Source organism: Sminthopsis crassicaudata, chromosome 4, assembly GCF_048593235.1.
Source record: "Sminthopsis crassicaudata isolate SCR6 chromosome 4, ASM4859323v1, whole genome shotgun sequence".
Lineage (NCBI taxonomy): Eukaryota > Metazoa > Chordata > Mammalia > Dasyuromorphia > Dasyuridae > Sminthopsis > Sminthopsis crassicaudata.
The window spans coordinates 317693958-317704265 of NC_133620.1; positions in this window are offsets into that span (position 1 = coordinate 317693958).

Genomic DNA, 10308 nt, shown 5'->3' on the forward strand with positions numbered 1-10308 from the left:
TCAACCTTATCTTATTACTATCCTCCCCATTTCTACTTCTCAGGGTAGGTCTGATATGGAGGAGTTAAAGAGTAGACAACCTTTTAAGGAATTTGATGGTTGAAAGGGAAATTTTTAACAGGCAGGAAAACTTTAGAATACTGGCTAATGAGGGTATTGCCTGATGGGGGTGATTTGGAGGATTTAGTGCTGCAGAATTCCGTGGACTGAGAGAGCCTACAGATGATTTGCTCCTGCAAAATCATTTGAATCAATTGGAGGCCTCACATAGGGAACACCCTTTATGCCCTTTCAGATGGATAATGTGGGGAAATCTGCACGTTTAGTTCCATAAATATTTCTCTCTGGGTCATTTCCCTGATGGAGGCTGGCAAAGAAAAAAGTAAAAATTTTAAGAGATAGGTTTGATGATTTGAATTTATTTTGCCTTTCATTAGCTTTCTCCTATCTCTCTCCAAGCTTTTATGAGTAATTAGATTTAATTAGATCATGTCTTCTGAGTATAGTTCCTGCCCCATCAAAAAAAAGAAAAAGAAAAAAGAAAAAAGCAAAAAGCATATCAGGTAGTGTCAGACTATAGAATTTCATCATCAGACCACCTTACATATCTAGGTAGATCATTGGGTGAAGTATGAGTAGAAAAATGGGGCAGTCCCAGCAGCTATTAGCAAGCAGGGTTATTCATGCAAACAGACCCTACTGGGGATGAGAAGATGAGGCATGATGGCCCATCACCATGGTATATTATAACAGAACAGAGAATTTTGAGTATGACTTTTAAACCATGGGGTAGATAAGAATATGATTGGTTATCAGCCTATGGAAGTAATTAGGAAATTAGTGAAACATAATAATAATAATAATAAAGTTCCTTCAATTTCTTAATCTTCTAAGATAGGAATCTGAAAATCTATTCAGCTCATTTTCCCATGGTCCACAATCAATATGTCTTTTTTTTCTCTATCTTCTTAACTACCTACCTCTATGGAAAGAAAAAAAAAAAGACATATAATTTTGAAAATAAAATTTTTTGTGACTAAAATTTCAATCTTGTTCTTACCAACCATCTGTGAAAATCTCAAAACAGGAACCGAGCACTGATAATCTGGTAGGATAATCAGGTGACCTCTACAAAGAGATGAAGTTTCCATAATGGGAGTCCAATAATTCAATTTTTTGAAGGGTAGAACAAAACTTCATTGCTGCAGTAATTGCCACAGAATGCTGCTGATCGCCTGTGTACTGTAAGAGGACCTGAGAAGTTATAGAAACCTAGACTGAAATTTTAGAGTCTGAAGCTAGAACTAGCCAGTGATCTTCCTTAGCATGCTGATAAATCTCTTTCCCTTTCATTTTGACTACTTACCTTATTTGACCTCCTGTCTTTGGATGCACCGATGGGCAAAATTCTTTGTGGGCTCTTTGTGAAGCTGGACTGAGAAATTTTCTAACACTACCCTGTCCCCAGTCCCTACCACTATTATTTGAATTCCCTTCTCCTTTTCCATTTTCCACTTTTTTCTCTGCCTTCCAAGTCATAGTCCCACTTCTACCTCCCTCTTCTGCTAGGGGAACAAGGGAGCTATATTAACAATCAATCAATCAACAATAATGTATTCAGCAATCTGCAGTGTCCTAGGCAGTGTGCTAGCTGCTTGGGATAAAAACACAGAGTAAAATAGTCCATTCTCAAGGCACCTATATTCCAATGGGGAAGACAACATATATATGTATATGTATAGTGCTGGCTGGCATCTATATATGAATTTAAGGTTTTTGAGTGCTTTTCTCATTTGAACATCCCAATGAGCCTCTGAAGAAGTATTATTATCCACATTTTACAGGTGAAAAAAATTGAGTTTGAGAGAAGTTAAGTGACTTGTCCACATTCACACAGCTAGATGCAGCATATCTATCAGGATTTGAACTCATGATGTTCTGACTCCAAGTGCTCTGTATGCTGCTCATAATAAATTCAGAGAAAATAAATGCAAGGTAGTTAGGAAGGGAAACAAGGCATTGATAGACTGAGGGATAAGGAAAGTTTTTATACTGAAGTTGGGTTTGAGGTTTACCCTGAGAAAGAGAGAAGTTCAAAAAAGGATAGGGTGAGGAACACTCCATTCTAACCTTGGGGGCTGGCCAGTGCAAAAACATAGGGTCAAGAGATGGAATGTCTTATGTGAAGAAAAGAGAGAAGGCCAATTTGTTGGGATGGAAATGTAGGGGAATTAAATAATGTATAATGAGAATAGAAAGATATGTTGGGGCAAGGTTGGGAAGGGCTTTAAAAGACAAGTTGATGAGTTTATATTTTATTCTAAGGGCAATCAGGAGCCATTGAGGTTGATTGACTAGGGGAGTGATTTAGTCAAATCTATGTTAAAGGAAAATAATTTTGGTGTAGTGTGAAGGATGGCCTGGAGTGGAGAGAGATCAGATGAGAAGCTGTGACTAATCTGTGTGTGCAAAAAGAAGAGGCTGGATATGAAAAATGTTTTGGAGTTAGAAATGGCAATATTTGGCAAAAGAATGGTAGACAGGTAGGTCATAAAAACTGGATGTATAAAGAGAAGAAGTTGGGGGTACTGTAGTTACAAATCTGGGAAATTGTAAGGTTGGTAGCACCTTCTACAGAAAGTTTGAAGAGGGGGGATTTAAAAGTAAAGGTAGTAAGTCTGGCTTTGGATATATATCTGAGATATTGTCTCAACAATTTGAAATGTGCAGTAGTCAACTTGTGATATAGGTCTGAAGCTCATGGAAAAATATATATAAATCCATAAGCTATGTTCACAAAAATGATCATGAAAACAATGGGAATCACTGAAAAAATGCAGAGGGAGAAGGGAAGACCTATGAAAGAAGCTTGGGACCCACTTACAATAGAGGACATATGGATGATGAACCATAAAGGAAACTGGGAAAGTATGGTAGACAAGGTAGGTCATAAAAATCCAGAGAAAGCGTATCCATGAAGAAAAGATGGCTAATGGTTTCTAACACAGTAGGAAAAGAAAAAAACTGAATTGAAAAAAGATCTTCAGATCTGGAAATTAAGAGATTGATGTTAATTTTGTAAAGGGAAATTTCAGTTGCATATTTTTGAGTTTGGAAGAAAGATTACAAAGGCTTCAGAGATCAATGAATGGAGAGAAAGTAGAGGCAGCAAATATAGATAGCTTTTTCTGGGAGTTTGGGTAAGCAAGACAGAGAGGGAATTTTAGAATCCAGTGAATTTAGGGAAGTTTTTTTTAACTTAAAGACATTTGCTCTCATATTTGAAAGTAGTGGGAAATAGATTTCAAACTTTCAGAGAAGAGAAAGAATGGCATCAAGGGCAAATGAAGAGGAGTTAGCTTTGACAACAAAGAAGCCTACTTTTTTTAAGGGAAAAAGGAGATGCAAGTGTGGGATGATGTCAAGGTTTTGAGACATAGAGAAGGACAGAAGATGGAGCTATTTGATGAGGCCATAAATGGCTTCAACTTCTTTAGTAAAATGAGAAGCAAAGTTCTCAGCTGGAGAGCATCATGTGGAGCAGATTATGGGAGGTCTAAAGAAGGAAGGGAAAGTTTGGTATAAATTCTTAGGCAAATAAAATAGAGAACTGATTAGTGGAGAATAAAGAGATTGCTTTATGGCAGTGAGGGCCCAGAAGAGGTTGAATATGATGAATTTATAATGTTCTTAGTCAACATGGGTGTGTGGTTTTCTGGTATGGCTCCAGATGGTGGCCTATGAGTAGGGCAGAGGAGACATTCTGTAGGACTGTCGGAGCACTGGGGTTGCGAAGGGATAGGGAGTTAGGGATTTGAGAACAGAGGATAGTGTAGAATTGAATTGGTTAATTACAGGCTAGAGACTTGAAAAAGAAGTGAAGACAGAGAAATTAAAGATATGCCTTGGAAGGCATAGGGAAGGTGAATAGGCTATGGAAAGAGTGGCGAGAGAGTGCAGTAGATAGAGTACCAGTTCTGAAGTAAGCAAGACTCATCTTTACGAGTTCAAACACGGCCTCAAACATCAAAGCATCTTAGCCAAGAAAACCCTAAATGGGTTCGTAAAGAGTCAGACACCACTGAATAACGATGGAAGCAAAGTCAGAGAAGAAACATTAAGACATTATGGCCAGATAGTGGAGAGTCAGAATCTCCAAAATAAATTCCCCACCCTTGTGGTTAATGATGAGATACTGTGTTGGACTGTCTCTGTATGTTAACAAGGTAGAAAAAGAACAGGTGATGGGATTTGAAGGGGCTGAAGAATTGCAAGTTTAGGGTATTTGTGGAAGCATCAAGGTGGATATTGAAATACAAGGGTATTAGAGGAAGCTAATTAGTAGATGGTCTACAAGGGACTCTCACACACTTTTTTCAGCTTTATCCTTCTTAGATGTGCCGTCAAGTGGATGTTGAACACTGGCCCCTTCTCAAAACAGAAGGGAGAAATAATCTGTAGGAGAGAAGATAAAAATTCACAATGCTCTTTCACCAGGGAATGTGTGATTGGGTCTGCAGGCTAGAGTTAAAGCTGAAAATGGCCAATATTATTAAACATCTATGCAACTAGACTTTGTAGGTTGATGGCAAGACCATATGCCAACATTCACACCCCATCCCCATCTGGAAAGGTCCAGTGTGACTTACCTTAGTATGCATAACTGAGACCTAATATGTAGGCTTACAGCTGATGTGGCAAACTGTGTGGAACATAAAAAGACCAAAATGACTACTCAGAGATCACTCAAAGTAGAAAACAGAAAAATTTCTTATTAAATACTCATGAGGATGAGCAGTCCCACCACCAGATAAGGGAAAGAGAAAGCTCCTGGTAGGACAGCTAAAGAAGTAATAAAGATACACAGCTTTTATAAAAGAGATTATATCACAAGTAAGAGAGCATTGAGAAGGGGGGGAGGAGGCATCTAATTGGTTGTTGCTATCTGGAGAGATTGGAATGGAAGGTTTCTGTTTCCCCTAAATCACCTGATTTCTAGGAAATAGAAAATCAGGCCTTCAGGCTTAGATAATCAAACAAATAGTATTTAAACTAATTGTCTAAATATCAATAAATGTCAAATACTGATAAATGTCATCAGCTCAGGATAAGTAAATATGTTTATAGCTGGCCAAGACTCAATAAATATGGGCCTACACATATTGTACTTATGCAGGTCACAAAGACACAGAAATAATGAAAACAAAACACAGAAAAAGAATTCACACATTCAAGTTCTTCACTTTATCTCTCCATTCCACACACAACTTTCACAACTGTGTTTGACAGCTGCAGTCACTGCTGCCCCCCACCTCATCCTGGTAGTTCCAGGGCACTCAGAAAGGCTGATATCAGTCAATCTTCTGGCCAGTTCTGTCAGCTGTGTTGATGGGTAAATCTCTTGATCAGGCCTCAACCACAAGCAACAATACATTAAAGAGGAAATGAGGTTTTAACTTGCTCTGCTCTTCTCAAGCAGGAGTGATTCCTATGAAATACTAGACAGAGGCCAGTCAAAGTAAGATTTGTCATTCCAAGGGAATTAGGTGAATTTTAAAGCAAATCTTAAAACATTCTATGGTGCAAATGTTAAGTATTAGTATTATTATTCCCCCCCCATTCCATTGAGAAAGGAATGACCTGTACATTATCATTTTTAATCATTTGGAAACAATTTCTCAATTTTTGTAAGATTTAGCTTACCTTACTTCTTCTTCACTCTCTCCCTTCACCGCACTCATACTTTTATAGTGCTATATAGTCCACAAAATTCTAAAAGGGAAGTTTAGGACTCCCCTGACCAAGAGAAAGGGAAACTAATTGTAACTGTTCAGCTGGCTAACTTTAAATGTCATAGTTGGAAGGGACCTCAGAAATCATCTATTACAAAATCTTACTCCATCCCTACTTCCATTTTTAGTTATAAAACTGAAGCCTAGAGAAGTGATTTAGGACCTACCACTCTTGGCTATAAAATCAGCATGCTCTAGTTTAAATGTTTATGCATAATTAGGGTAAAAAAAAAAGAGAAATCCAGAGAAGATGTCTCCTTTGTACAACCCTTTCCTCTTTGTATTTGGAAAATAATGGCAACCTAAGTCTGGGGTCTCCTCTGTGTTTTTCTTGGCAGGATGTCCCTTTATATTTAAGCATTTTCTTGATTTGTTTGCAGCTGCTTTATTTAGCTACAGGTTTTTTGTTTGTTTGTTTGTTTGTTTTTACAAATTAGTGTCCATTGTGTGAATGGAGCTGAACCCACAGATTGGGTGATTCTAACAAGTTTGCAGCAGGTAATTAGCAACTGACAGCTGGGCTTCACTCTGAGCCTCCAGATTTCTTGGCTTACCAGAAGGAAAGCACAGCCAGTAGCTTTGAAACCAATAACACATTTTCTTTTCTCCCTGAAAGTCTCTTTCTCTATAGGAAAAGCCAGGTCAGTGGTTGGGCCTCCTTCCAGCCAATGAGAGGGAACACAACACTTGGCTTTTGAAAGTTCTTCCCAGTCTGGGCCCAAACTCCTTTTTCAAGATTTTTTACACATTACTCTTCTTCATTATTCTACAGTCAGGTCAAATTAGTCTTGCTATTCCTTTCTCATGCGCTGGCACCCCACTTCCTATTGCCATGCATTGCTCTGGCTTTCCCCCATGCTCATTCTCCTTAAAAAATCTGTTTCTTTCAAAAAGTTTAATAAGTGCCCCCGTCTATTGTTATTCTATTTTGTCCAACTCTTCATGACCCTATCTAAGTTTTCATGGCAAAGATAATGAAGTAGTTTGACATTTTCATTCAAATTGAAGCAAATGGGGTTAGATGAGTTGCCTGGGTTGGCATAGCTAGTATCTGAGGCCAGATTTGAATTTAGGAAGATGAATTTTCTTGACTCCAGGTCCAGCACTTTATCCACTGTGACACCTTATCAACAGTATTATTTCTAATACGTTTCCAGCTACTAATATTCACTTCCCCCAATCCAAATTAATTTGTATTTATTTGGGGAGGGATAAAGAGGGTAAAAAGTACTTACTATGCACCTACTATGTGCCAAACACTGTGCTAAACACTTTACAAATATCTAACTTCATCCTCATAACAACCCTGAGAGACAAGGTTCTGTTTATCATCCTCATTTTATAGTTGAGGAAACAGGAGACAGGACTTAGCCAGAATCACACAGGTAATAAATTTTTGAGACTGACTGACTTCCTGACTTCAGGCACAGAATTATATCCATTGGACCACCTAGTTGCCTTTATATTGTATCCAACCAATAGAATAGAAGCTTCCTCAGGGTAAGAACTTTCATTTTTGTCTTTGCATCCACAATACTGAGCACTTAATAAGCACTTAACAAATGCTGGTCAATTGATTGGTTGATTGATTTTCATCCTTGACATCTAACTCATCGAAAAACCTCAGGACTCCTGCATTAAGCCAGGCCCAGCTAGAGATTGAAGTTGGCTGCCTGTGGAATTCCACTTCATAGGGTCACTGATCAATATAGCTTTTGCAGTGTCAGAATTTCCAGGCAAAGATTGGAATCCATGCTGCTCTCTGGCTGGGCACACTTATGTCTCTCCAAGCAGGGATTTCATTGCAAGTCATAGATTCTTGTGCATTTAATGTCCTGGAAATGTCAGACAGAGCACAAGCTTAGTATGTCCGCCCACAAAGGATTTGTCATGGAAGCAAAGCCAGGGCAAGACATTTTGCTTCCTGGATAAGTTTGAAAATTATACCACTGTGTGTTATTATCCAGCTGAGGCTCTGAGACTTTACTTTAACACATAAATTTTGTATGATCAGAAGGTAAAAATACCTATATGTAGTGGAGATTAGAATTTTTTTTCCTGGCATTAAAATATTTGCATTTATAAAAAGAAAATATTCAAAGTGTACCTCATTCTACTTCCCCTCCTCCACCCAGACATTTTACTTTAGGAGGCTATCTACTTTTTCTACCCCCAATCTCAGCTTCTATGTTGAAACCCTGAATTTGGAGAAGTTTAGGATGAATCCTAAACTCAATTTGATTCATTGTTGGCATTTACCTAAAGCAGTTGGAAAGAGACTGGCAGAATGGAGTCCCACTGGCTAACTTCTGTTGAAATGATATTGACTTATGTGACCTTAGAAATGTTTCCTCAACTTCTCCATTTTCCAAATGGTGATAAGACCTTTCTCTCCTTAGAATCATAGTAGATGGAACCAAGAAGTCATTATCAAGTCATTCCAGCCCCCACATCACTTTGCATATATTGTGTATTTATTTATCTGGGAACCACAGTACACTGTGTATCTTTGAAACCAATCACTATTTTCTTTTTTTAAAAATTAACTTTTTTTAAATGAACAAAGATCCATTTTCTCTCTCATTTTTCTCCATCCTTCTCCCTACTTCCCTGAAGAAGAAAGAAAAACATAGCCCTTGTAAGAAATACGCTCTGTCAAGCAAAGCAAATGCCTGCATTGGCCATGTCCAAAAATGTGCTCATTCTACATCTTGAGTCTATCACCTTTGTCAAGATGTAAGTAGTATTGGGGGCAGCTAGGTGGCGCAGTGGATAGAGCACCAGCCCTGAATTCAGGAGGACCGAAGTTCAAATCTGGTCTCAGACACTTAACACTTCCTAGCTGTGTGACCCTGAGCAAGTCACTTAACCCCAGCCTCAAAAAAAAAAAAAAAAAAAAAAAAAAAAGAAAAAAAAGATGTAGGTAGTATGCTGTATCATTAGTCCTCTGAAATTATGATTATTGTATTGATTTAGATTCTTATGACTTTCCTAGTTGTTTGCTTTTACTATATTGTTATTGAACAATTTGTTTTCCTACTCCTTTTCCCTTTACTCTGCATCTTCTTGTGTTTCCCAGTAAAACAGTATTTTATTACTTTCATATACAAATAATTTGTCCAGCCATCCTATAATTGATGGACATAAATTTCGCATTTGTTGCAGCTACCAAAAAAACCCATTAAGATATATTTGTATTTATGGGTGACTTCCCTATTTGAGCTATCAGGTATAGAAGTGGTGTTTTGCTATATCAAAGGGTACACACAGATTAGTAATGGAAAAAGTCCCAAATTGTTTTGCAAAAAGACTGGACCAGTTCTCAGCTCCCTCCTAGTACATGAGCTAATTAGTTCTTTTGTTTTGTTTTGTTTTGGCCTAGAACTATGTTATTAGTTGTACAGGCTAAGACACCTACTCCCTAATATGGAAATACCCTCTGCTGATACAGAACTGCAACTGCATGTAACTTCTAAGCATACAGAAGCATTTCTGGGACTTGTCTGCGCCCACACTTACACAGCTACATGTGTCCAGAAACCATTCTTGAACATGGACCTATCTGATTCTATTGAAGGAGAAGTGAAACTGTATTCCCTTTAAAATTATCACTCTGAAACTGTGTTCACTTTTGATCTGTGAGTCTTAGGCCCTTCTAGGGAAGGCATATCTCCCCAGATAAGTTAAGTGTCATTATTCAATTAGAAATCTTAATCAAAGGGGCAGCTAGGTGGCGCAGTGGATAGAGCACCAGCCTTGAATTCAGGAGGACCCGAGTTCAAATCTGGTCTCAGACACTTGACACTTCCTAGCTGTGTGACCCTGGGCAAGTCACTTAACCCCAGCCTCAGAAAAGAAAAAAAAAAAAGAAAGAAATCTTAATCAAAAAGCACCCCTTTGATCTTTTGGGAATGCCAGATCCTTTGAATTCCAACTGGAGATGTGGGCTGGATACCAATAAGCATGTAGGCCTGGGAACTTTGGCTTTCCTTTCCACCTGAAATCTGAAGCCTCAAGACTCCTTTTTAAAGAGCAATTTCTGAACTCACTCTTTGCAGAAGGTCCAAAGCAGCTTGCTCTGCTTCTAGGACCCTACTCGCTGAGAAGGCATTCTCTTCTCAGTGCCAGCTTCCATTTCCCTAATTGGACTTTGCCACTAAAGAAGTCAGTCTCTTAGCAAATCTGGCTTTCTATCTAACAATAAACTTCCATTTTTGCCACCTAAAACTCTTCAGGTTAGTGAATTCCTTCACGGTGAACCTCTGTACCAACCAAAAGGGGATTTTATTAACTCTTTGACTGCCACTAACCTCATCATTATGATCTACTCTTTCTTTACTCTGCCATACATGTCACTCTCACCTGAGACATAGTGGTCACACAAATTTTTGTTTGTTTGTTTTTGTTGAATTGAATTTTAGCCTGCCCCTTTTTTTCAGATGACAAAACTGAGGCCTAGGGAAAAATAGTGATTTAATCAAGGTCCCACAAATAGTTAACTAAGAGAAGCAAATTT